General features: G+C 44.8%; 20 non-coding genes across 20 annotated transcripts; all 20 read right to left on the reverse strand.

Annotated features, from left to right (window-relative positions):
- Window positions 1-70: 70 nt before the first annotated feature.
- trnaf-gaa (transfer RNA phenylalanine (anticodon GAA)) lies at window positions 71-143 on the reverse strand. Its single transcript has one exon. It is a non-coding gene; the product is annotated as a tRNA-Phe (tRNA).
- A 1,226-nt stretch (window positions 144-1,369) lies between these two features.
- Window positions 1,370-1,441, reverse strand: trnae-cuc (transfer RNA glutamic acid (anticodon CUC)). The gene has a single exon. It is a non-coding gene; the product is annotated as a tRNA-Glu (tRNA).
- Window positions 1,442-2,357: 916 nt separating this feature from the next.
- trnaf-gaa (transfer RNA phenylalanine (anticodon GAA)) lies at window positions 2,358-2,430 on the reverse strand. The gene has a single exon. It is a non-coding gene; the product is annotated as a tRNA-Phe (tRNA).
- Window positions 2,431-3,663: 1,233 nt separating this feature from the next.
- Window positions 3,664-3,735, reverse strand: trnae-cuc (transfer RNA glutamic acid (anticodon CUC)). The gene has a single exon. It is a non-coding gene; the product is annotated as a tRNA-Glu (tRNA).
- Window positions 3,736-4,651: 916 nt separating this feature from the next.
- On the reverse strand, window positions 4,652-4,724 carry trnaf-gaa (transfer RNA phenylalanine (anticodon GAA)). The gene has a single exon. It is a non-coding gene; the product is annotated as a tRNA-Phe (tRNA).
- Window positions 4,725-5,957: 1,233 nt separating this feature from the next.
- trnae-cuc (transfer RNA glutamic acid (anticodon CUC)) lies at window positions 5,958-6,029 on the reverse strand. The gene has a single exon. It is a non-coding gene; the product is annotated as a tRNA-Glu (tRNA).
- Window positions 6,030-6,945: 916 nt separating this feature from the next.
- trnaf-gaa (transfer RNA phenylalanine (anticodon GAA)) lies at window positions 6,946-7,018 on the reverse strand. The gene has a single exon. It is a non-coding gene; the product is annotated as a tRNA-Phe (tRNA).
- Window positions 7,019-8,251: 1,233 nt separating this feature from the next.
- Window positions 8,252-8,323, reverse strand: trnae-cuc (transfer RNA glutamic acid (anticodon CUC)). Its single transcript has one exon. It is a non-coding gene; the product is annotated as a tRNA-Glu (tRNA).
- A 917-nt stretch (window positions 8,324-9,240) lies between these two features.
- On the reverse strand, window positions 9,241-9,313 carry trnaf-gaa (transfer RNA phenylalanine (anticodon GAA)). The gene has a single exon. It is a non-coding gene; the product is annotated as a tRNA-Phe (tRNA).
- Window positions 9,314-10,546: 1,233 nt separating this feature from the next.
- trnae-cuc (transfer RNA glutamic acid (anticodon CUC)) lies at window positions 10,547-10,618 on the reverse strand. The gene has a single exon. It is a non-coding gene; the product is annotated as a tRNA-Glu (tRNA).
- A 917-nt stretch (window positions 10,619-11,535) lies between these two features.
- trnaf-gaa (transfer RNA phenylalanine (anticodon GAA)) lies at window positions 11,536-11,608 on the reverse strand. The gene has a single exon. It is a non-coding gene; the product is annotated as a tRNA-Phe (tRNA).
- A 2,222-nt stretch (window positions 11,609-13,830) lies between these two features.
- Window positions 13,831-13,903, reverse strand: trnaf-gaa (transfer RNA phenylalanine (anticodon GAA)). Its single transcript has one exon. It is a non-coding gene; the product is annotated as a tRNA-Phe (tRNA).
- Window positions 13,904-15,136: 1,233 nt separating this feature from the next.
- Window positions 15,137-15,208, reverse strand: trnae-cuc (transfer RNA glutamic acid (anticodon CUC)). Its single transcript has one exon. It is a non-coding gene; the product is annotated as a tRNA-Glu (tRNA).
- A 917-nt stretch (window positions 15,209-16,125) lies between these two features.
- On the reverse strand, window positions 16,126-16,198 carry trnaf-gaa (transfer RNA phenylalanine (anticodon GAA)). The gene has a single exon. It is a non-coding gene; the product is annotated as a tRNA-Phe (tRNA).
- Window positions 16,199-17,431: 1,233 nt separating this feature from the next.
- trnae-cuc (transfer RNA glutamic acid (anticodon CUC)) lies at window positions 17,432-17,503 on the reverse strand. Its single transcript has one exon. It is a non-coding gene; the product is annotated as a tRNA-Glu (tRNA).
- A 918-nt stretch (window positions 17,504-18,421) lies between these two features.
- Window positions 18,422-18,494, reverse strand: trnaf-gaa (transfer RNA phenylalanine (anticodon GAA)). The gene has a single exon. It is a non-coding gene; the product is annotated as a tRNA-Phe (tRNA).
- A 2,221-nt stretch (window positions 18,495-20,715) lies between these two features.
- On the reverse strand, window positions 20,716-20,788 carry trnaf-gaa (transfer RNA phenylalanine (anticodon GAA)). The gene has a single exon. It is a non-coding gene; the product is annotated as a tRNA-Phe (tRNA).
- Window positions 20,789-22,021: 1,233 nt separating this feature from the next.
- Window positions 22,022-22,093, reverse strand: trnae-cuc (transfer RNA glutamic acid (anticodon CUC)). Its single transcript has one exon. It is a non-coding gene; the product is annotated as a tRNA-Glu (tRNA).
- Window positions 22,094-23,009: 916 nt separating this feature from the next.
- Window positions 23,010-23,082, reverse strand: trnaf-gaa (transfer RNA phenylalanine (anticodon GAA)). Its single transcript has one exon. It is a non-coding gene; the product is annotated as a tRNA-Phe (tRNA).
- Window positions 23,083-25,304: 2,222 nt separating this feature from the next.
- trnaf-gaa (transfer RNA phenylalanine (anticodon GAA)) lies at window positions 25,305-25,377 on the reverse strand. Its single transcript has one exon. It is a non-coding gene; the product is annotated as a tRNA-Phe (tRNA).
- Between the last annotated feature and the right edge of the window lie 376 nt (window positions 25,378-25,753).

Consider the following 25,753-nt stretch of genomic DNA (forward strand, 5'->3'; position numbering starts at 1 on the left):
CTCAAGCACTGTCTCGATATCAAACCAGCTTCTCCCCTGAAAATGAAGGAAACGCAAAATCACCAGATATTGCCGAAACCCGGGATTGAACCAGGGACCTTTAGATCTTCAGTCTAACGCTCTCCCAACTGAGCTATTTCGGCCCGACAGAAAACGAAGCAAAACTTTCTCGCACCTTTTTGAAAGAAAACTTAAACCCCGGTAGGAATAGTACCGCACACTCAGTCCTCATTTCGGGGCAATGGCTCGCAAACACATCTCGGAGCTCGGGATGTGTTCATGTAATGTATAATGATATTGAAAATCTTTATGCTCATTTTAATTTATCACTGCCCACGATCCAGGCACTCTCTGATTCCGGGATTGTGCACGTTGCTAACTTGAAAATGTGCATTTTTCCGCTCTGGCAATGAATTGACTGATAGCCGGGCTGTGATCTGCTCGGTTTGTTCGGGTGATGTCGCGCAAGAACGTACATGGAAGAATAATGATCATTGTGATTGTTCTCACACTGCACTTAAATGTTGGCAAACCGTACAGTCTCAATCAGCAATTGTAGTTCCATATGTTCATTTAATGTTCTGCTGAAGTGTTCATAAAGACACAAAGATTGCATACCAGGCCAGATCTCACAGTGTTGAAGACACATTGAAATATACTGGAGAGTTTATAACTGATTCAGAACATAACATGTCAGTAAAATTCTGCGTTCTGTTCTCGGCACTGATGGGTTGTCAAAAGGAGACGGGCCGAAGTCCTATTGAGCCGCACTGACCTCGAGCCAAGGTGAAATTAAAGCAAGTTCAGTCCTTAGCAGTGATATGATGAAGAGAGATAAGAGTCGCGAATCAAGGAGAGATTTAACGTTAGTGATGGTGAATCTCGGTTTGATGAAAAACTCCATGAATTCTCTGCCGGGAAATTCAGATCTTGCAAATCGCCTGTGAACGCTAAACATTGACACGCAGTGAGCCAATGTGCAATATAGAAGGGGCCCAGGCCAAATGAATGCTCAAGGATAAGTTATCGGTCCCCAGGCATTCCCTGATTCCAGTCTTGCACACTTTGCGAAGTTTAAAATGCTGAATATTTCCACAGTGGCAATGCTTTGATTGATGATAAGCTCGAGTGATGTGGCGCAAATAGGTACCTGGAAGACTAAAGAAAGCCATGATTGGCAAAATTTACGTTGTCTTTCAGCAATTGTAGTTCCACTTGTTGAGCGAGATCTTGTCATTTAGTGCAGACTTTAAAACAGAAGTGTCTGTTGTATCACGACGCGCTGCTGATGATTGGGGCAACAACAGCAAGGTGAGCTGCAAGCTTGTTCAGGAGCAGCATTGCATTTCGAAGCAACGCAAGTACAATGTTCCCTGACCGGGAATCGAACCCGGGCCGCGGCGGTGAGAGCGCCGAATCCTAACCACGAGACCACCAGGGAAGCTGCTGCAAACGTCTGTGCCAGCAAACAGACCAACCCAGTCTTTCCTCCTTGCTTTTTCGAAATTTTCATCACATTCGCGCCAGGGAAAACTGTTCGCAGCAAAAAGCAGTTTTTGTGGAGAACACCAAAGACATGTCCGCGCAATCACAGCGTTAAGTTCGGCTAGGCATCCACTGAAATCCATTTCATTCTCTCCTTTTTCCGGGAATTTTCACTCTCGGTACCGTGTGAACATTTCATTTGGTGTTTTTGTCCTGAATGGAAGCCTTTTGCCCATCAAGGGCGACAGAATCGTTCTGTCTGTCTGTTCTGCTTTTAACCATTGCCGGGAACTGGTCTCCAGTTCATCGGTTATCAGCAAAGCAAAAACACGTTATGAACAGAAAGTTGTGCTCTGCACACCGTCGGCAAAGAAGCAATGGCTGTTATTCCAAATAATTCCCATCCCTTGGGATTGCGTGTGGATTTGTTTCGTTATGAAGATTTGATTGTAAATGTTACTAAAAACCGAATAAAAATTATGAAAAATTGCGATGGCCCATACGGGGATCGGCCCCGCGCTCTTGGCTTTATTAATACCACGCCCTAAACGACCGATTTAAACGGCAACAAAATGCCCTAGGGCTGCGTGAAAGCCCAGCCTGAGATGATTTTGTATCCGGCACACACTGGGTGATAGAGTTACTTCATAAGAATTGAACACATCGCATCGCTTAAACATTGTTCACTCTTCATATACAAAACTGGGCAGAGTATAAATAGAAAGTAACAGAAAAAGAGCGCTGAATCTAAAAAAATGTCATGTCCAAAATTAGTATCACGCCACCGCTGAACAGCCCATCCCTCAAGCACTGTCTCGATATCAAACCAGCTTCTCCCCTGAAAATGAAGGAAACGCAAAATCACCAGATATTGCCGAAACCCGGGATTGAACCAGGGACCTTTAGATCTTCAGTCTAACGCTCTCCCAACTGAGCTATTTCGGCCCGACAGAAAACGAAGCAAAACTTTCTCACACCTTTTTGAAAGAAAACTTAAACCCCGGTCGGAATAGCCCCGCACACTCAGTCCTCATTTCGGGGCAATGGCTCGCAAACACATCTCGGAGCTCGGGATGTGTTCATGTAATGTATAATGATATTGAAAATCTTTATGCTCATGTTAATTTATCACTGCCCACGATCCAGGCACTCTCTGATTCCGGGATTGTGCACGTTGCTAACTTGAAAATGTGCATTTTTCCGCACTGGCAATGAATTGACTGATAGCCGGGCTGTGATCAGCTCGGTTTGTTAGGGTGATGCCGCGCAAGAAGGTACATGGAAGAATAATGATCATTGTGATTGTTCTCACACTGCACTTAAATGTTGGCAAACCGTACAGTGTCAATCAGCAATTGTAGTTCCATATGTACATTTAATGTTCTGCTGAAGTGTTCATAAAGACACAAAGATTGCACACCAGGCTAGATCTCACAGTGTTGAAGACACAGTGAAATATACTGGAGAGTTTATAACTGATTCAGAACATAACATGTCAGTAAAATTCCCCGTTCTGTTCTCGGCACTGATGGGTTGTGAAAAGGAGACGGGCCGAAGTCCTATTGAGCCGCACTGACCCCGAGCCAAGGTGAAATTAAAGCAGGTTCAGTACTTAGCAGTGATATGATGAAGAGAGATAAGAGTCGCGAATCAAGGAGAGATTTAACGTTAGTGATGGTGAATCTCGGTTTGATGAAAAACTCCATGAATTCTCTGCCGGGAAATTCAGATCTTGCAAATCGCCTGTGAACGCGAAACATTGACACGCAGTGAGCCAATGTGCAATATAGAAGGGGCCCAGTCCAAATGAATGCTCAAGGATACGTTATCGGTCCCCATGGTCCAGGCATTCCCTGATTCCAGTCTTGCACACTTTGCGAAGTTTAAAATGCTGAATATTTCCACAGTGGCAATGCTTTGATTGATGATAAGCTCGAGTGATGTGGCGCAAATAGGTACCTGGAAGACTAAAGAAAGCCATGATTGGCAAAATTTACGTTGTCTTTCAGCAATTGTAGTTCCACTTGTTGAGCGAGATCTTGTCATTTAGTGCAGACTTTAAAACAGAAGTGTCTGTTGTATCACGACGCGCTGCTGATGATTGGGGCAACAACAGCAAGGTGAGCTGCAAGCTTGTTCAGGAGCAGCATTGCATTTCGAAGCAACGCAAATACAATGTTCCCTGAACGAGAATCGAACCCGGGCCGCGGCGGTGAGAGCGCCGAATCCTAACCACTAGACCACCAGGGAAGCTGCAGCAAACGTCTGTGCCAGCAAACAGACCAACCCAGTCTTTCCTCCTTGCTTTTTCGAAATTTTCATCACATTCGCGCCAGGGTAAACTGTTCGCAGCAAAAAGCAGTTTTTGTGGAGAACACCAAAGACATGTCCGCGCAATCACAGCGTTAAGTGCGGCTAGGCATCCACTGTAATCCATTTCATTCTCTCCTTTTTCCGGGAATTTTCACTCTCGGTACCGTGTGCACATTTCATTTGGTGTTTTTGTCCTGAACTGAAGCCTTTTGCCCATCAAGGGCGACAGAACCGTTCTGTCTGTCTGTTCTGCTTTTGACCATTGCCGGGAACTGGTCTCCAGTTCATCGGTTATCAGCAAAGCAAGAAACACGTTATGAACAGAAAGTTGTGCTCTGCACACCGTCGGCAAAGAAGCAATGGCTGTTATTCCAAATAATTCCCATCCCTTGGGATTGCGTGTGGATTTGTTTCGTTATGAAGATTTGATTGTAAATGTTACTAAAAACCGAATAAATATTATGAAAAATTGCGATGGCCCATACGGGGAACGGGTCCGCGCTCTTGGCTTTATTAATACCACGCCCTAAACGACCGATTTAAACGGTAACAAAATGCCCTCGGGCTCCGTGAAAGCCCAGCCTGAGATGATTTTGTATCCGGCACACACTGGGTGATAGATTTACTGCATAAGAATTGAACACATCGCATCGCTTAAACATTGTTCACTCTTCATATACAAAACTGGGCAGAGTATAACTAGAAAGTAACAGAAAAAGAGCGCTGAATCTAAAAAAAGTCATGTCGAAAATTAGTATCACGCAACCGCTGAACAGCCCATCCCTCAAGCACTGTCTCGATATCAAACCAGCTTCTCCCCTGAAAATGAAGGAAACGCAAAATCACCAGATATTGCCGAAACCCGGGATTGAACCAGGGACCTTTAGATCTTCAGTCTAACGCTCTCCCAACTGAGCTATTTCGGCCCGACAGAAAACGCAGCAAACCTTTCTCGCACCTTTTTGAAAGAAAACTTAAACCCCGGTAGGAATAGCCCCGCACACTCAGTCCTCATTTCGGGGCAATGGCTCTCAAACACATCTCGGAGCTCGGGATGTGTTCATGTAATGTATAATGATATTGAAAATCTTTATGCTCATGTTAATTTATCACTGCCCACGATCCAGGCACTCTCTGATTCCGGGATTGTGCACGTTGCTAACTTGAAAATGTGCATTTTTCCGCACTGGCAATGAATTGACTGATAGCCGGGCTGTGATCAGCTCGGTTTGTTAGGGTGATGCCGCGCAAGAACGTACATGGAAGAATAATGATAATTGTGATTGTTCTCACACTGCACTTAAATGTTGGCAAACCGTACAGTGTCAATCAGCAATTGTAGTTCCATATGTACATTTAATGTTCTGCTGAAGTCTTCATAAAGACACAAAGATTGCACACCAGGCTAGATCTCACAGTGTTCAAGATACAGTGAAATATACTGGAGAGTTTATAACTGATTCAGAACATAACATGTCAGTAAAATTCCCCGTTCTGTTCTCGGCACTGATGGGTTGTGAAAAGGAGACGGGCCGAAGTCCTATTGAGCCGCACTGACCCCGAGCCAAGGTGAAATTAAAGCAGGTTCAGTACTTAGCAGTGATATGATGAAGAGAGATAAGAGTCGCGAATCAAGGAGAGATTTAACGTTAGTGATGGTGAATCTCGGTTTGATGAAAAACTCCATGAATTCTCTGCCGGGAAATTCAGATCTTGCAAATCGCCTGTGAACGCGAAACATTGACACGCAGTGAGCCAATGTGCAATATAGAAGGGGCCCAGGCCAAATGAATGCTCAAGGATACGTTATCGGTCCCCATGGTCCAGGCATTCCCTGATTCCAGTCTTGCACACTTTGCGAAGTTTAAAATGCTGAATATTTCCACAGTGGCAATGCTTTGATTGATGATAAGCTCGAGTGATGTGGCGCAAATAGGTACCTGGAAGACTAAAGAAAGCCATGATTGGCAAAATTTACGTTGTCTTTCAGCAATTGTAGTTCCACTTGTTGAGCGAGATCTTGTCATTTAGTGCAGACTTTAAAACAGAAGTGTCTGTTGTATCACGACGCGCTGCTGATGATTGGGGCAACAACAGCAAGGTGAGCTGCAAGCTTGTTCAGGAGCAGCATTGCATTTCGAAGCAACGCAAATACAATGTTCCCTGAACGAGAATCGAACCCGGGCCGCGGCGGTGAGAGCGCCGAATCCTAACCACTAGACCACCAGGGAAGCTGCAGCAAACGTCTGTGCCAGCAAACAGACCAACCCAGTCTTTCCTCCTTGCTTTTTCGAAATTTTCATCACATTCGCGCCAGGGAAAAATGTTCGCAGCAAAAAGCAGTTTTTGTGGAGAACACCAAAGACATGTCCGCGCAATCACAGCGTTAAGTGCGGCTAGGCATCCACTGAAATCCATTTCATTCTCTCCTTTTTCCGGGAATTTTCACTCTCGGTACCGTGTGCACATTTCATTTGGTGTTTTTGTCCTGAACTGAAGCCTTTTGCCCATCAAGGGCGACAGAACCGTTCTGTCTGTCTGTTCTGCTTTTGACCATTGCCGGGAACTGGTCTCCAGTTCATCGGTTATCAGCAAAGCAAGAAACACGTTATGAACAGAAAGTTGTGCTCTGCACACCGTCGGCAAAGAAGCAATGGCTGTTATTCCAAATAATTCCCATCCCTTGGGATTGCGTGTGGATTTGTTTCGTTATGAAGATTTGATTGTAAATGTTACTAAAAACCGAATAAATATTATGAAAAATTGCGATGGCCCATACGGGGAACGGGTCCGCGCTCTTGGCTTTATTAATACCACGCCCTAAACGACCGATTTAAACGGTAACAAAATGCCCTAGGGCTCCGTGAAAGCCCAGCCTGAGATGATTTTGTATCCGGCACACACTGGGTGATAGATTTACTGCATAAGAATTGAACACATCGCATCGCTTAAACATTGTTCACTCTTCATATACAAAACTGGGCAGAGTATAACTAGAAAGTAACAGAAAAAGAGCGCTGAATCTAAAAAAAGTCATGTCGAAAATTAGTATCACGCAACCGCTGAACAGCCCATCCCTCAAGCACTGTCTCGATATCAAACCAGCTTCTCCCCTGAAAATGAAGGAAACGCAAAATCACCAGATATTGCCGAAACCCGGGATTGAACCAGGGACCTTTAGATCTTCAGTCTAACGCTCTCCCAACTGAGCTATTTCGGCCCGACAGAAAACGCAGCAAACCTTTCTCGCACCTTTTTGAAAGAAAACTTAAACCCCGGTAGGAATAGCCCCGCACACTCAGTCCTCATTTCGGGGCAATGGCTCTCAAACACATCTCGGAGCTCGGGATGTGTTCATGTAATGTATAATGATATTGAAAATCTTTATGCTCATGTTAATTTATCACTGCCCACGATCCAGGCACTCTCTGATTCCGGGATTGTGCACGTTGCTAACTTGAAAATGTGCATTTTTCCGCACTGGCAATGAATTGACTGATAGCCGGGCTGTGATCAGCTCGGTTTGTTAGGGTGATGCCGCGCAAGAACGTACATGGAAGAATAATGATAATTGTGATTGTTCTCACACTGCACTTAAATGTTGGCAAACCGTACAGTGTCAATCAGCAATTGTAGTTCCATATGTACATTTAATGTTCTGCTGAAGTCTTCATAAAGACACAAAGATTGCACACCAGGCTAGATCTCACAGTGTTGAAGATACAGTGAAATATACTGGAGAGTTTATAACTGATTCAGAACATAACATGTCAGTAAAATTCCCCGTTCTGTTCTCGGCACTGATGGGTTGTGAAAAGGAGACGGGCCGAAGTCCTATTGAGCCGCACTGACCCCGAGCCAAGGTGAAATTAAAGCAGGTTCAGTACTTAGCAGTGATATGATGAAGAGAGATAAGAGTCGCGAATCAAGGAGAGATTTAACGTTAGTGATGGTGAATCTCGGTTTGATGAAAAACTCCATGAATTCTCTGCCGGGAAATTCAGATCTTGCAAATCGCCTGTGAACGCGAAACATTGACACGCAGTGAGCCAATGTGCAATATAGAAGGGGCCCAGGCCAAATGAATGCTCAAGGATACGTTATCGGTCCCCATGGTCCAGGCATTCCCTGATTCCAGTCTTGCACACTTTGCGAAGTTTAAAATGCTGAATATTTCCACAGTGGCAATGCTTTGATTGATGATAAGCTCGAGTGATGTGGCGCAAATAGGTACCTGGAAGACTAAAGAAAGCCATGATTGGCAAAATTTACGTTGTCTTTCAGCAATTGTAGTTCCACTTGTTGAGCGAGATCTTGTCATTTAGTGCAGACTTTAAAACAGAAGTGTCTGTTGTATCACGACGCGCTGCTGATGATTGGGGCAACAACAGCAAGGTGAGCTGCAAGCTTGTTCAGGAGCAGCATTGCATTTCGAAGCAACGCAAATACAATGTTCCCTGAACGAGAATCGAACCCGGGCCGCGGCGGTGAGAGCGCCGAATCCTAACCACTAGACCACCAGGGAAGCTGCTGCAAACGTCTGTGCCAGCAAACAGACCAACCTAGTCTTTCCTCCTTGCTTTTTCGAAATTTTCATCACATTCGCGCCAGGGAAAACTGTTCGCAGCAAAAAGCAGTTTTTGTGGAGAACACCAAAGACATGTCCGCGCAATCACAGCGTTAAGTGCGGCTAGGCATCCACTGAAATCCATTTCATTCTCTCCTTTTTCCGGGAGTTTTCACTCTCGGTACCGTGTGCACATTTCATTTGGTGTTTTTGTCCTGAACTGAAGCCTTTTGCCCATCAAGGGCGACAGAACCGTTCTGTCTGTCTGTTCTGCTTTTGACCATTGCCGGGAACTGGTCTCCAGTTCATCGGTTATCAGCAAAGCAAGAAACACGTTATGAACAGAAAGTTGTGCTCTGCACACCGTCGGCAAAGAAGCAATGGCTGTTATTCCAAATAATTCCCATCCCTTGGGATTGCGTGTGGATTTGTTTCGTTATGAAGATTTGATTGTAAATGTTACTAAAAACCGAATAAATATTATGAAAAATTGCGATGGCCCATACGGGGATCGGGCCCGCGCTCTTGGCTTTATTAATACCACGCCCTAAACGACCGATTTAAACGGCAACAAAATGCCCTAGGGCTCCGTGAAAGCCCAGCCTGAGATGATTTTGTATCCGGCACACACTGGGTGATAGATTTACTGCATAAGAATTGAAGACATCGCATCGCTTAAACATTGTTCACTCTTCATATACAAAACTGGGCAGAGTATAACTAGAAAGTAACAGAAAAAGAGCGCTGAATCTAAAAAAATGTCATGTCCAAAATTAGTATCACGCCACCGCTGAACAGCCCATCCCTCAAGCACTGTCTCGATATCAAACCAGCTTCTCCCCTGAAAATGAAGGAAACGCAAAATCACCAGATATTGCCGAAACCCGGGATTGAACCAGGGACCTTTAGATCTTCAGTCTAACGCTCTCCCAACTGAGCTATTTCGGCCCGACAGAAAACGAAGCAAAACTTTCTCGCACCTTTTTGAAAGAAAACTTAAACCCCGGTAGGAATAGTACCGCACACTCAGTCCTCATTTCGGGGCAATGGCTCGCAAACACATCACGGAGCTCGGGATGTGTTCATGTAATGTATAATGATATTGAAAATCTTTATGCTCATGTTAATTTATCACTGCCCACGATCCAGGCACTCTCTGATTCCGGGATTGTGCAGGTTGCTAACTTGAAAATGTGCATTTTTCCGCTCTGGCAATGAATTGACTGATAGCCGGGCTGTGATCTGCTCGGTTTGTTCGGGTGATGCCGCGCAAGAACGTACTTGGAAGAATAATGATCATTGTGATTGTTCTCACACTGCACTTAAATGTTGGCAAACCGTACAGTCTCAATCAGCAATTGTAGTTCCATATGTTCATTTAATGTTCTGCTGAAGTGTTCATAAAGACACACAGATTGCATACCAGGCCAGATCTCACAGTGTTGAAGACACAGTGAAATATACTGGAGAGTTTATAACTGTTTCAGAACATAACATGTCAGTAAAATTCCCCGTTCTGTTCTCGGCACTGATGGGTTGTGAAAGGGAGACTGGCCGAAGTCCGATTGAGCCGCACTGACCCCGAGCCAAGGTGAAATTAAAGTAGGTTCAGTCCTTAGCAGTGATATGATGAAGAGAGATAAGAGTCGCGAATCAAGGAGAGGTTTAACGTTAGTGATGGTGAATCTCGGTTTGATGAAAAACTCCATGAATTCTCTGCCGGGAAATTCAGATCTTGCAAATCGCCTGTGAACGCTAAACATTGACACGCAGTGAGCCAATGTGCAATATAGAAGGGGCCCAGGCCAAATGAATGCTCAAGGATAAGTTATCGGTCCCCATGGTCCAGGCATTCCCTGATTCCAGTCTTGCACACTTTGCGAAGTTTAAAATGCTGAATATTTCCACAGTGGCAATGCTTTGATTGATGATAAGCTCGAGTGATGTGGCGCAAATAGGTACCTGGAAGACTAAAGAAAGCCATGATTGGCAAAATTTACGTTGTCTTTCAGCAATTGTAGTTCCACTTGTTGTGCGAGATCTTGTCATTTAGTGCAGACTTTAAAACAGAAGTGTCTGTTGTATCACGACGCGCTGCTGATGATTGGGGCAACAACAGCAAGGTGAGCTGCAAGCTTGTTCAGGAGCAGCATTGCATTTCGAAGCAACGCAAATACAATGTTCCCTGACCGGGAATCGAACCCAAGCCGCGGCGGTGAGAGCGCCGAATCCGAACCACTAGACCACCAGGGAAGCTGCTGCAGACGTCTGTGCCAGCAAACAGACCAACCCAGTCTTTCCTCCTTGCTTTTTCGAAATTTTCATCACATTCGCGCCAGGGAAAACTGTTCGCAGCAAAAAGCAGTTTTTGTGGAGAACACCAAAGACATGTCCGCGCAATCACAGCGTTAAGTGCGGCTAGGCATCCACTGAAATCCATTTCATTCTCTCCTTTTTCCGGGAATTTTCACTCTCGGTACCGTGTGAACATTTCATTTGGTGTTTTTGTCCTGAACTGAAGCCTTTTGCCCATGAAGGGCGACAGAACCGTTCTGTCTGTCTGTTCTGCTTTTAACCATTGCCGGGAACTGGTCTCCAGTTCATCGGTTATCAGCAAAGCAAGAAACACGTTATGAACAGAAAGTTGTGCTCTGCACACCGTCGGCAAATAAGCAATGGCTGTTATTCCAAATAATTCCCATCCCTTGGGATTGCGTGTGGATTTGTTTCGTTATGAAGATTTGATTGTAAATGTTACTAAAAACCGAATAAAAATTATGAAAAATTGCGATGGCCCATACGGGGATCGGCCCCGCGCTCTTGGCTTTATTAATACCACGCCCTAAACGACCGATTTAAACGGCAACAAAATGCCCTAGGGCTGCGTGAAAGCCCAGCCTGAGATGATTTTGTATCCGGCACACACTGGGTGATAGAGTTACTTCATAAGAATTGAACACATCGCATCGCTTAAACATTGTTCACTCTTCATATACAAAACTGGGCAGAGTATAAATAGAAAGTAACAGAAAAAGAGCGCTGAATCTAAAAAAATGTCATGTCCAAAATTAGTATCACGCCACCGCTGAACAGCCCATCCCTCAAGCACTGTCTCGATATCAAACCAGCTTCTCCCCTGAAAATGAAGGAAACGCAAAATCACCAGATATTGCCGAAACCCGGGATTGAACCAGGGACCTTTAGATCTTCAGTCTAACGCTCTCCCAACTGAGCTATTTCGGCCCGACAGAAAACGAAGCAAAACTTTCTCGCACCTTTTTGAAAGAAAACTTAAACCCCGGTAGGAATAGTACCGCACACTCAGTCCTCATTTCGGGGCAATGGCTCGCAAACACATCTCGGAGCTCGGGATGTGTTCATGTAATGTATAATGATATTGAAAATCTTTATGCTCATGTTAATTTATCACTGCCCACGATCCAGGCACTCTCTGATTCCGGGATTGTGCACGTTGCTAACTTGAAAATGTGCATTTTTCCGCTCTGGCAATGAATTGACTGATAGCCGGGCTGTGATCAGCTCGGTTTGTTCGGGTGATGCCGCGCAAGAACGTACATGGAAGAATAATGATCATTGTGATTGTTCTCACACTGCACTTAAATGTTGGCAAACCGTACAGTCTCAATCAGCAATTGTAGTTCCATATGTTCATTTAATGTTCTGCTGAAGTGTTCATAAAGACACAAAGATTGCATACCAGGCCAGATCTCACAGTGTTGAAGACACAGTGAAATATACTGGAGAGTTTATAACTGATTCAGAACATAACATGTCAGTAAAATTCCCCGTTCTGTTCTCGGCACTGATGGGTTGTCAAAAGGAGACGGGCCGCAGTCCTATTGAGCCGCACTGACCTCGAGCCAAGGTGAAATTAAAGCAGGTTCAGTCCTTAGCAGTGATATGATGAAGAGAGATAAGAGTCGCGAATCAAGGAGAGGTTTAACGTTAGTGATGGTGAATCTCGGTTTGATGAAAAACTCCATGAATTCTCTGCCGGGAAATTCAGATCTTGCAAATCGCCTGTGAACGCTAAACATTGACACGCAGTGAGCCAATGTGCAATATAGAAGGGGCCCAGGCCAAATGAATGCTCAAGGATAAGTTATCGGTCCCCATGGTCCAGGCATTCCCTGATTCCAGTCTTGCACACTTTGCGAAGTTTAAAATGCTGAATATTTCCACAGTGGCAATGCTTTGATTGATGATAAGCTCGAGTGATGTGGCGCAAATAGGTACCTGGAAGACTAAAGAAAGCCATGATTGGCAAAATTTACGTTGTCTTTCAGCAATTGTAGTTCCACTTGTTGTGCGAGATCTTGTCATTTAGTGCAGACTTTAAAACAGAAGTGTCTGTTGTATCACGACGCGCTGCTGATGATTGGGGCAACAACAGCAAGGTGAGCTGCAAGCTTGTTCAGGAGCAGCATTGCATTTCGAAGCAACGCAAATACAATGTTCCCTGACCGGGAATCGAACCCAAGCCGCGGCGGTGAGAGCGCCGAATCCTAACCACTAGACCACTAGGGAAGCTGCTGCAGACGTCTGTGCCAGCAAACAGACCAACCCAGTCTTTCCTCCTTGCTTTTTCGAAATTTTCATCACATTCGCGCCAGGGAAAACTGTTCGCAGCAAAAAGCAGTTTTTGTGGAGAACACCAAAGACATGTCCGCGCAATCACAGCGTTAAGTGCGGCTAGGCATCCACTGAAATCCATTTCATTCTCTCCTTTTTCCGGGAATTTTCACTCTCGGTACCGTGTGAACATTTCATTTGGTGTTTTTGTCCTGAACTGAAGCCTTTTGCCCATGAAGGGCGACAGAACCGTTCTGTCTGTCTGTTCTGCTTTTAACCATTGCCGGGAACTGGTCTCCAGTTCATCGGTTATCAGCAAAGCAAGAAACACGTTATGAACAGAAAGTTGTGCTCTGCACACCGTCGGCAAAGAAGCAATGGCTGTTATTCCAAATAATTCCCATCCCTTGGGATTGCGTGTGGATTTGTTTCGTTATGAAGATTTGATTGTAAATGTTACTAAAAACCGAATAAAAATTATGAAAAATTGCGATGGCCCATACGGGGATCGGCCCCGCGCTCTTGGCTTTATTAATACCACGCCCTAAACGACCGATTTAAACGGCAACAAAATGCCCTAGGGCTGCGTGAAAGCCCAGCCTGAGATGATTTTGTATCCGGCACACACTGGGTGATAGAGTTACTTCATAAGAATTGAACACATCGCATCGCTTAAACATTGTTCACTCTTCATATACAAAACTGGGCAGAGTATAAATAGAAAGTAACAGAAAAAGAGCGCTGAATCTAAAAAAATGTCATGTCCAAAATTAGTATCACGCCACCGCTGAACAGCCCATCCCTCAAGCACTGTCTCGATATCAAACCAGCTTCTCCCCTGAAAATGAAGGAAACGCAAAATCACCAGATATTGCCGAAACCCGGGATTGAACCAGGGACCTTTAGATCTTCAGTCTAACGCTCTCCCAACTGAGCTATTTCGGCCCGACAGAAAACGAAGCAAAACTTTCTCGCACCTTTTTGAAAGAAAACTTAAACCCCGGTAGGAATAGTACCGCACACTCAGTCCTCATTTCGGGGCAATGGCTCGCAAACACATCTCGGAGCTCGGGATGTTTTCATGTAATGTATAATGATATTGAAAATCTTTATGCTCATGTTAATTTATCACTGCCCACGATCCAGGCACTCTCTGATTCCCGGATTGTGCACGTTGCTAACTTGAAAATGTGCATTTTTCCGCTCTGGCAATGAATTGACTGATAGCCGGGCTGTGATCAGCTCGGTTTGTTCGGGTGATGCCGCGCAAGAACGTACATGGAAGAATAATGATCATTGTGATTGTTCTCACACTGCACTTAAATGTTGGCAAACCGTACAGTCTCAATCAGCAATTGTAGTTCCATATGTTCATTTAATGTTCTGCTGAAGTGTTCACAAAGACACAAAGATTGCATACCAGGCCAGATCTCACAGTGTTGAAGACACAGTGAAATATACTGGAGAGTTTATAACTGATTCAGAACATAACATGTCAGTAAAATTCCCCGTTCTGTTCTCGGCACTGATGGGTTGTCAAAAGGAGACGGGCCGCAGTCCGATTGAGCCGCACTGACCTCGAGCCAAGGTGAAATTAAAGCAGGTTCAGTCCTTAGCAGTGATATGATGAAGAGAGCTAAGAGTCGCGAATCAAGGAGAGGTTTAACGTTAGTGATGGTGAATCTCGGTTTGATGAAAAACTCCATGAATTCTCTGCCGGGAAATTCAGATCTTGCAAATCGCCTGTGAACGCTAAACATTGACACGCAGTGAGCCAATGTGCAATATAGAAGGGGCCCAGGCCAAATGAATGCTCAAGGATAAGTTATCGGTCCCCATGGTCCAGGCATTCCCTGATTCCAGTCTTGCACACTTTGCGAAGTTTAAAATGCTGAATATTTCCACAGTGGCAATGCTTTGATTGATGATAAGCTCGAGTGATGTGGCGCAAATAGGTACCTGGAAGACTAAAGAAAGCCATGATTGGCAAAATTTACGTTGTCTTTCAGCAATTGTAGTTCCACTTGTTGAGCGAGATCTTGTCATTTAGTGCAGACTTTAAAACAGAAGTGTCTGTTGTATCACGACGCGCTGCTGATGATTGGGGCAACAACAGCAAGGTGAGCTGCAAGCTTGTTCAGGAGCAGCATTGCATTTCGAAGCAACGCAAATACAATGTTCCCTAACCGGGAATCGAACCCAGGCCACGGCAGTGAGAGCGCCGAATCCTAACCACTAGACCACCAGGGAAGCTGCTGCAGACGTCTGTGCCAGCAAACAGACCAACCCAGTCTTTCCTCCTTGCTTTTTCGAAATTTTCATCACATTCGCGCCAGGGAAAACTGTTCGCAGCAAAAAGCAGTTTTTGTGGAGAACACCAAAGACATGTCCGCGCAATCACAGCGTTAAGTGCGGGTAGGCATCCACTGAAATCCATTTCATTCTCTCCTTTTTCCGGGAATTTTCACTCTCGGTACCGTGTGAACATTTCATTTGGTGTTTTTGTCCTGAACTGAAGCCTTTTGCCCATGAAGGGCGACAGAACCGTTCTGTCTGTCTGTTCTGCTTTTAACCATTGCCGGGAACTGGTCTCCAGTTCATCGGTTATCAGCAAAGCAAGAAACACGTTATGAACAGAAAGTTGTGCTCTGCACACCATCGGCAAAGAAGCAATGGCTGTTATTCCAAATAATTCCCATCCCTTGGGATTGCGTGTGGATTTGTTTCGTTATGAAGATTTGATTGTAAATGTTACTAAAAACCGAATAAAAATTATGAAAAATTGCGATGGCCCATACGGGGATCGGCCCCGCGCTCTTGGCTTTATTAATACCACGCCCTAAACGACCGATTTAAACGGCAACAAAATGCCCTAGGGCTGCGTGAAAGCCCAGCCTGAGATGATTTTGTATCCGGCGCACACTGGGTGATAGAGTTACTTCATAAGAATTGAACACATCGCATCGCTTAAACATTGTTCACTCTTCATATACAAAACTGGGCAGAGTATAAATAGAAAGTAACAGAAAAAGAGCGCTGAATCTAAAAAAATGTCATGTCCAAAATTAGTATCACGCCACCGCTGAACAGCCCATCCCTCAAGCACTGTCTCGATATCAAACCAGCTTCTCCCCTGAAAATGAAGGAAACGCAAAATCACCAGATATTGCCGAAACCCGGGATTGAACCAGGGACCTTTAGATCTTCAGTCTAACGCTCTCCCAACTGAGCTATTTCGGCCCGACAGAAAACGAAGCAAAACTTTCTCGCACCTTTTTGAAAGAAAACTTAAACCCCGGTAGGAATAGTACCGCACACTCAGTCCTCATTTCGGGGCAATGGCTCGCAAACACATCTCGGAGCTCGGGATGTGTTCATGTAATGTATAATGATATTGAAAATCTTTATGCTCATGTTAATTTATCACTGCCCACGATCCAGGCACTCTCTGATTCCGGGATTGTGCACGTTGCTAACTTGAAAATGTGCATTTTTCCGCTCTGGCAATGAATTGACTGATAGCCGGGCTGTGATCAGCTCGGTTTGTTCGGGTGATGCCGCGCAAGAACGTACATGGAAGAATAATGATCATTCTGATTGTTCTCACACTGCACTTAAATGTTGGCAAACCGTACAGTCTCAATCAGCAATTGTAGTTCCATATGTTCATTTAATGTTCTGCTGAAGTGTTCATAAAGACACAAAGATTGCATACCAGGCCAGATCTCACAGTGTTGAAGATACAGTGAAATATACTGGAGAGTTTATAACTGATTCAGAACATAACATGTCAGTAAAATTCCCCGTTCTGTTCTCGGCACTGATGGGTTGTCAAAAGGAGACGGGCCGAAGTCCTATTGAGCCGCACTGACCTCGAGCCAAGGTGAAATTAAAGCAGGTTCAGTCCTTAGCAGTGATATGATGAAGAGAGCTAAGAGTCGCGAATCAAGGAGAGATTTAACGTTAGTGATGGTGAATCTCGGTTTGATGAAAAACTCCATGAATTCTCTGCCGGGAAATTCAGATCTTGCAAATCGCCTGTGAACGCTAAACATTGACACGCAGTGAGCCAATGTGCAATATAGAAGGGGCCCAGGCCAAATGAATGCTCAAGGATAAGTTATCGGTCCCCATGGTCCAGGCATTCCCTGATTCCAGTCTTGCACACTTTGCGAAGTTTAAAATGCTGAATATTTCCACAGTGGCAATGCTTTGATTGATGATAAGCTCGAGTGATGTGGCGCAAATAGGTACCTGGAAGACTAAAGAAAGCCATGATTGGCAAAATTTACGTTGTCTTTCAGCAATTGTAGTTCCACTTGTTGAGCGAGATCTTGTCATTTAGTGCAGACTTTAAAACAGAACTGTCTGTTGTATCACGACGCGCTGCTGATGATTGGGGCAACAACAGCAAGGTGAGCTGCAAGCTTGTTCATGAGCAGCATTGCATTTCGAAGCAACGCAAATACAATGTTCCCTGACCGGGAATCGAACCCGGGCCGCGGCGGTGAGAGCGCCGAATCCTAACCACTAGACCACCAGGGAAGCTGCTGCAAACGTCTGTGCCAGCAAACAGACCAACCCAGTCTTTCCTCCTTGCTTTTTCGAAATTTTCATCACATTCGCGCCAGGGAAAACTGTTCGCAGCAAAAAGCAGTTTTTTGTGGAGAACACCAAAGACATGTCCGCGCAATCACAGCGTTAAGTGCGGCTAGGCATCCACTGAAATCCATTTCATTCTCTCCTTTTTCCGGGAATTTTCACTCTCGGTACCGTGTGAACATTTCATTTGGTGTTTTTGTCCTGAACTGAAGCCTTTTGCCCATCAAGGGCGACAGAACCGTTCTGTCTGTCTGTTCTGCTTTTAACCATTGCCGGGAACTGGTCTCCTGTTCATCGGTTATCAGCAAAGCAAGAAACACGTTATGAACAGAAAGTTGTGCTCTGCACACCGTCGGCAAAGAAGCAATGGCTGTTATTCCAAATAATTCCCATCCCTTGGGATTGCGTGTGGATTTGTTTCGTTATGAAGATTTGATTGTAAATGTTACTAAAAACCGAATAAAAATTATGAAAAATTGCGATGGCCCATACGGGGATCGGCCCCGCGCTCTTGGCTTTATTAATACCACGCCCTAAACGACCGATTTAAACGGCAACAAAATGCCCTAGGGCTGCGTGAAAGCCCAGCCTGAGATGATTTTGTATCCGGCACACACTGGGTGATAGAGTTACTTCATAAGAATTGAACACATCGCATCGCTTAAACATTGTTCACTCTTCATATACAAAACTGGGCAGAGTATAAATAGAAAGTAACAGAAAAAGAGCGCCGAATCTAAAAAAATGTCATGTCCAAAATTAGTATCACGCCACCGCTGAACAGCCCATCCCTCAAGCACTGTCTCGATATCAAACCAGCTTCTCCCCTGAAAATGAAGGAAACGCAAAATCACCAGATATTGCCGAAACCCGGGATTGAACCAGGGACTTTTAGATCTTCAGTCTAACGCTCTCCCAACTGAGCTATTTCGGCCCGACAGAAAACGAAGCAAAACTTTCTCGCACCTTTTTGAAAGAAAACTTAAACCCCGGTAGGAATAGTACCGCACACTCAGTCCTCATTTCGGGGCAATGGCTCGCAAACACATCTCGGAGCTCGGGATGTGTTCATGTAATGTATAATGATATTGAAAATCTTTATGCTCATGTTAATTTATCACTGCCCACGATCCAGGCACTCTCTGATTCCGGGATTGTGCACGTTGCTAACTTGAAAATGTGCATTTTTCCGCTCTGGCAATGAATTGACTGATAGCCGGGCTGTGATCAGCTCGGTTTGTTCGGGTGATGCCGCGCAAGAACGTACATGGAAGAATAATGATCATTCTGATTGTTCTCACACTGCACTTAAATGTTGGCAAACCGTACAGTCTCAATCAGCAATTGTAGTTCCATATGTACATTTAATGTTCTGCTGAAGTCTTCATAAAGACACAAAGATTGCACACCAGGCTAGATCTCACAGTGTTGAAGACACAGTGAAATATACTGGAGAGTTTATAACTGATTCAGAACATAACATGTCAGTAAAATTCCCCGTTCTGTTCTCGGCACTGATGGGTTGTGAAAAGGAGACGGGCCGAAGTCCTATTGAGCCGCACTGACCCCGAGCCAAGGTGAAATTAAAGCAGGTTCAGTACTTAGCAGTGATATGATGAAGAGAGATAAGAGTCGCGAATCAAGGAGAGATTTAACGTTAGTGATGGTGAATCTCGGTTTGATGAAAAACTCCATGAATTCTCTGCCGGGAAATTCAGATCTTGCAAATCGCCTGTGAACGCGAAACATTGACACGCAGTGAGCCAATGTGCAATATAGAAGGGGCCCAGGCCAAATGAATGCTCAAGGATACGTTATCGGTCCCCATGGTCCAGGCATTCCCTGATTCCAGTCTTGCACACTTTGCGAAGTTTAAAATGCTGAATATTTCCACAGTGGCAATGCTTTGATTGATGATAAGCTCGAGTGATGTGGCGCAAATAGGTACCTGGAAGACTAAAGAAAGCCATGATTGGCAAAATTTACGTTGTCTTTCAGCAATTGTAGTTCCACTTGTTGAGCGAGATCTTGTCATTTAGTGCAGACTTTAAAACAGAAGTGTCTGTTGTATCACGACGCGCTGCTGATGATTGGGGCAACAACAGCAAGGTGAGCTGCAAGCTTGTTCAGGAGCAGCATTGCATTTCGAAGCAACGCAAATACAATGTTCCCTGAACGAGAATCGAACCCGGGCAGCGGCGGTGAGAGCGCCGAATCCTAACCACTAGACCACCAGGGAAGCTGCAGCAAACGTCTGTGCCAGCAAACAGACCAACCCAGTCTTTCCTCCTTGCTTTTTCGAAATTTTCATCACATTCGCGCCAGGGAAAACTGTTCGCAGCAAAAAGCAGTTTTTGTGGAGAACACCAAAGACATGTCCGCGCAATCACAGCGTTAAGTGCGGCTAGGCATCCACTGTAATCCATTTCATTCTCTCCTTTTTCCGGGAATTTTCACTCTCGGTACCGTGTGCACATTTCATTTGGTGTTTTTGTCCTGAACTGAAGCCTTTTGCCCATCAAGGGCGACAGAACCGTTCTGTCTGTCTGTTCTGCTTTTGACCATTGCCGGGAACTGGTCTCCAGTTCATCGGTTATCAGCAAAGCAAGAAACACGTTATGAACAGAAAGTTGTGCTCTGCACACCGTCGGCAAAGAAGCAATGGCTGTTATTCCAAATAATTCCCATCCCTTGGGATTGCGTGTGGATTTGTTTCGTTATGAAGATTTGATTGTAAATGTTACTAAAAACCGAAAAAATATTATGAAAAATTGCGATGGCCCATACGGGGAACGGGTCCGCGCTCTTGGCTTTATTAATACCACGCCCTAAACGACCGATTTAAACGGTAACAAAATGCCCTCGGGCTCCGTGAAAGCCCAGCCTGAGATGATTTTGTATCCGGCACACACTGGGTGATAGATTTACTGCATAAGAATTGAACACATCGCATCGCTTAAACATTGTTCACTCTTCATATACAAAACTGGGCAGAGTATAACTAGAAAGTAACAGAAAAAGAGCGCTGAATCTAAAAAAAGTCATGTCGAAAATTAGTATCACGCAACCGCTGAACAGCCCATCCCTCAAGCACTGTCTCGATATCAAACCAGCTTCTCCCCTGAAAATGAAGGAAACGCAAAATCACCAGATATTGCCGAAACCCGGGATTGAACCAGGGACCTTTAGATCTTCAGTCTAACGCTCTCCCAACTGAGCTATTTCGGCCCGACAGAAAACGCAGCAAACCTTTCTCGCACCTTTTTGAAAGAAAACTTAAACCCCGGTAGGAATAGCCCCGCACACTCAGTCCTCATTTCGGGGCAATGGCTCTCAAACACATCTCGGAGCTCGGGATGTGTTCATGTAATGTATAATGATATTGAAAATCTTTATGCTCATGTTAATTTATCACTGCCCACGATCCAGGCACTCTCTGATTCCGGGATTGTGCACGTTGCTAACTTGAAAATGTGCATTTTTCCGCACTGGCAATGAATTGACTGATAGCCGGGCTGTGATCAGCTCGGTTTGTTAGGGTGATGCCGCGCAAGAACGTACATGGAAGAATAATGATAATTGTGATTGTTCTCACACTGCACTTAAATGTTGGCAAACCGTACAGTGTCAATCAGCAATTGTAGTTCCATATGTACATTTAATGTTCTGCTGAAGTCTTCATAAAGACACAAAGATTGCACACCAGGCTAGATCTCACAGTGTTGAAGATACATTGAAATATACTGGAGAGTTTATAACTGATTCAGAACATAACATGTCAGTAAAATTCCCCGTTCTGTTCTCGGCACTGATGGGTTGTGAAAAGGAGACGGGCCGAAGTCCTATTGAGCCGCACTGACCCCGAGCCAAGGTGAAATTAAAGCAGGTTCAGTACTTAGCAGTGATATGATGAAGAGAGATAAGAGTCGCGAATCAAGGAGAGATTTAACGTTAGTGATGGTGAATCTCGGTTTGATGAAAAACTCCATGAATTCTCTGCCGGGAAATTCAGATCTTGCAAATCGCCTGTGAACGCGAAACATTGACACGCAGTGAGCCAATGTGCAATATAGAAGGGGCCCAGGCCAAATGAATGCTCAAGGATACGTTATCGGTCCCCATGGTCCAGGCATTCCCTGATTCCAGTCTTGCACACTTTGCGAAGTTTAAAATGCTGAATATTTCCACAGTGGCAATGCTTTGATTGATGATAAGCTCGAGTGATGTGGCGCAAATAGGTACCTGGAAGACTAAAGAAAGCCATGATTGGCAAAATTTACGTTGTCTTTCAGCAATTGTAGTTCCACTTGTTGAGCGAGATCTTGTCATTTAGTGCAGACTTTAAAACAGAAGTGTCTGTTGTATCACGACGCGCTGCTGATGATTGGGGCAACAACAGCAAGGTGAGCTGCAAGCTTGTTCAGGAGCAGCATTGCATTTCGAAGCAACGCAAATACAATGTTCCCTGAACGAGAATCGAACCCGGGCCGCGGCAGTGAGAGCGCCGAATCCTAACCACTGGACCACCAGGGAAGCTGCAGCAAACGTCTGTGCCAGCAAACAGACCAACCTAGTCTTTCCTCCTTGCTTTTTCGAAATTTTCATCACATTCGCGCCAGGGAAAACTGTTCGCAGCAAAAAGCAGTTTTTGTGGAGAACACCAAAGACATGTCCGCGCAATCACAGCGTTAAGTGCGGCTAGGCATCCACTGAAATCCATTTCATTCTCTCCTTTTTCCGGGAATTTTCACTCTCGGTACCGTGTGCACATTTCATTTGGTGTTTTTGTCCTGAACTGAAGCCTTTTGCCCATCAAGGGCGACAGAACCGTTCTGTCTGTCTGTTCTGCTTTTGACCATTGCCGGGAACTGGTCTCCAGTTCATCGGTTATCAGCAAAGCAAGAAACACGTTATGAACAGAAAGTTGTGCTCTGCACACCGTCGGCAAAGAAGCAATGGCTGTTATTCCAAATAATTCCCATCCCTTGGGATTGCGTGTGGATTTGTTTCGTTATGAAGATTTGATTGTAAATGTTACTAAAAACCGAATAAATATTATGAAAAATTGCGATGGCCCATACGGGGATCGGGCCCGCGCTCTTGGCTTTATTAATACCACGCCCTAAACGACCGATTTAAACGGCAACAAAATGCCCTAGGGCTCCGTGAAAGCCCAGCCTGAGATGATTTTGTATCCGGCACACACTGGGTGATAGATTTACTGCATAAGAATTGAAGACATCGCATCGCTTAAACATTGTTCACTCTTCATATACAAAACTGGGCAGAGTATAACTAGAAAGTAACAGAAAAAGAGCGCTGAATCTAAAAAAAGTCATGTCGAAAATTAGTATCACGCAACCGCTGAACAGCCCATCCCTCAAGCACTGTCTCGATATCAAACCAGCTTCTCCCCTGAAAATGAAGGAAACGCAAAATCACCAGATATTGCCGAAACCCGGGATTGAACCAGGGACCTTTAGATCTTCAGTCTAACGCTCTCCCAACTGAGCTATTTCGGCCCGACAGAAAACGCAGCAAACCTTTCTCGCACCTTTTTGAAAGAAAACTTAAACCCCGGTAGGAATAGCCCCGCACACTCAGTCCTCATTTCGGGGCAATGGCTCTCAAACACATCTCGGAGCTCGGGATGTGTTCATGTAATGTATAATGATATTGAAAATCTTTATGCTCATGTTAATTTATCACTGCCCACGATCCAGGCACTCTCTGATTCCGGGATTGTGCACGTTGCTAACTTGAAAATGTGCATTTTTCCGCACTGGCAATGAATTGACTGATAGCCGGGCTGTGATCAGCTCGGTTTGTTCGGGTGATGCCGCGCAAGAACGTACATGGAAGAATAATGATCATTGTGATTGTTCTCACACTGCACTTAAATGTTGGCAAACCGTACAGTCTCAATCAGCAATTGTAGTTCCATATGTTCATTTAATGTTCTGCTGAAGTGTTCATAAAGACACAAAGATTGCATACCAGGCCAGATCTCACAGTGTTGAAGACACAGTGAAATATACTGGAGAGTTTATAACTGATTCAGAACATAACATGTCAGTAAAATTCCCCGTTCTGTTCTCGGCACTGATGGGTTGTCAAAAGGAGACGGGCCGCAGTCCTATTGAGCCGCACTGACCTCGAGCCAAGGTGAAATTAAAGCAGGTTCAGTCCTTAGCAGTGATATGATGAAGAGAGATAAGAGTCGCGAATCAAGGAGAGGTTTAACGTTAGTGATGGTGAATCTCGGTTTGATGAAAAACTCCATGAATTCTCTGCCGGGAAATTCAGATCTTGCAAATCGCCTGTGAACGCTAAACATTGACACGCAGTGAGCCAATGTGCAATATAGAAGGGGCCCAGGCCAAATGAATGCTCAAGGATAAGTTATCGGTCCCCATGGTCCAGGCATTCCCTGATTCCAGTCTTGCACACTTTGCGAAGTTTAAAATGCTGAATATTTCCACAGTGGCAATGCTTTGATTGATGATAAGCTCGAGTGGTGTGGCGCAAATAGGTACCTGGAAGACTAAAGAAAGCCATGATTGGCAAAATTTACGTTGTCTTTCAGCAATTGTAGTTCCACTTGTTGTGCGAGATCTTGTCATTTAGTGCAGACTTTAAAACAGAAGTGTCTGTTGTATCACGACGCGCTGCTGATAATTGGGGCAACAACAGCAAGGTGAGCTGCAAGCTTGTTCAGGAGCAGCATTGCATTTCGAAGCAACGCAAATACAATGTTCCCTGACCGGGAATCGAACCCAAGCCGCGGCGGTGAGAGCGCCGAATCCTAACCACTAGACCACTAGGGAAGCTGCTGCAGACGTCTGTGCCAGCAAACAGACCAACCCAGTCTTTCCTCCTTGCTTTTTCGAAATTTTCATCACATTCGCGCCAGGGAAAACTGTTCGCAGCAAAAAGCAGTTTTTGTGGAGAACACCAAAGACATGTCCGCGCAATCACAGCGTTAAGTGCGGCTAGGCATCCACTGAAATCCATTTCATTCTCTCCTTTTTCCGGGAATTTTCACTCTCGGTACCGTGTGAACATTTCATTTGGTGTTTTTGTCCTGAACTGAAGCCTTTTGCCCATGAAGGGCGACAGAACCGTTCTGTCTGTCTGTTCTGCTTTTAACCATTGCCGGGAACTGGTCTCCAGTTCATCGGTTATCAGCAAAGCAAGAAACACGTTATGAACAGAAAGTTGTGCTCTGCACACCGTCGGCAAAGAAGCAATGGCTGTTATTCCAAATAATTCCCATCCCTTGGGATTGCGTGTGGATTTGTTTCGTTATGAAGATTTGATTGTAAATGTTACTAAAAACCGAATAAAAATTATGAAAAATTGCGATGGCCCATACGGGGATCGGCCCCGCGCTCTTGGCTTTATTAATACCACGCCCTAAACGACCGATTTAAACGGCAACAAAATGCCCTAGGGCTGCGTGAAAGCCCAGCCTGAGATGATTTTGTATCCGGCACACACTGGGTGATAGAGTTACTTCATAAGAATTGAACACATCGCATCGCTTAAACATTGTTCACTCTTCATATACAAAACTGGGCAGAGTATAAATAGAAAGTAACAGAAAAAGAGCGCTGAATCTAAAAAAATGTCATGTCCAAAATTAGTATCACGCCACCGCTGAACAGCCCATCCCTCAAGCACTGTCTCGATATCAAACCAGCTTCTCCCCTGAAAATGAAGGAAACGCAAAATCACCAGATATTGCCGAAACCCGGGATTGAACCAGGGACCTTTAGATCTTCAGTCTAACGCTCTCCCAACTGAGCTATTTCGGCCCGACAGAAAACGAAGCAAAACTTTCTCGCACCTTTTTGAAAGAAAACTTAAACCCCGGCAGGAATAGTACCGCACACTCAGTCCTCATTTCGGGGCAATGGCTCGCAAACACATCTCGGAGCTCGGGATGTTTTCATGTAATGTATAATGATATTGAAAATCTTTATGCTCATGTTAATTTATCACTGCCCACGATCCAGGCACTCTCTGATTCCCGGATTGTGCACGTTGCTAACTTGAAAATGTGCATTTTTCCGCTCTGGCAATGAATTGACTGATAGCCGGGCTGTGATCAGCTCGGTTTGTTCGGGTGATGCCGCGCAAGAACGTACATGGAAGAATAATGATCATTGTGATTGTTCTCACACTGCACTT

Source organism: Pristiophorus japonicus, chromosome 28 (assembly GCF_044704955.1).
Source record: "Pristiophorus japonicus isolate sPriJap1 chromosome 28, sPriJap1.hap1, whole genome shotgun sequence".
NCBI classification, from domain to species: Eukaryota; Metazoa; Chordata; class Chondrichthyes; family Pristiophoridae; genus Pristiophorus; species Pristiophorus japonicus.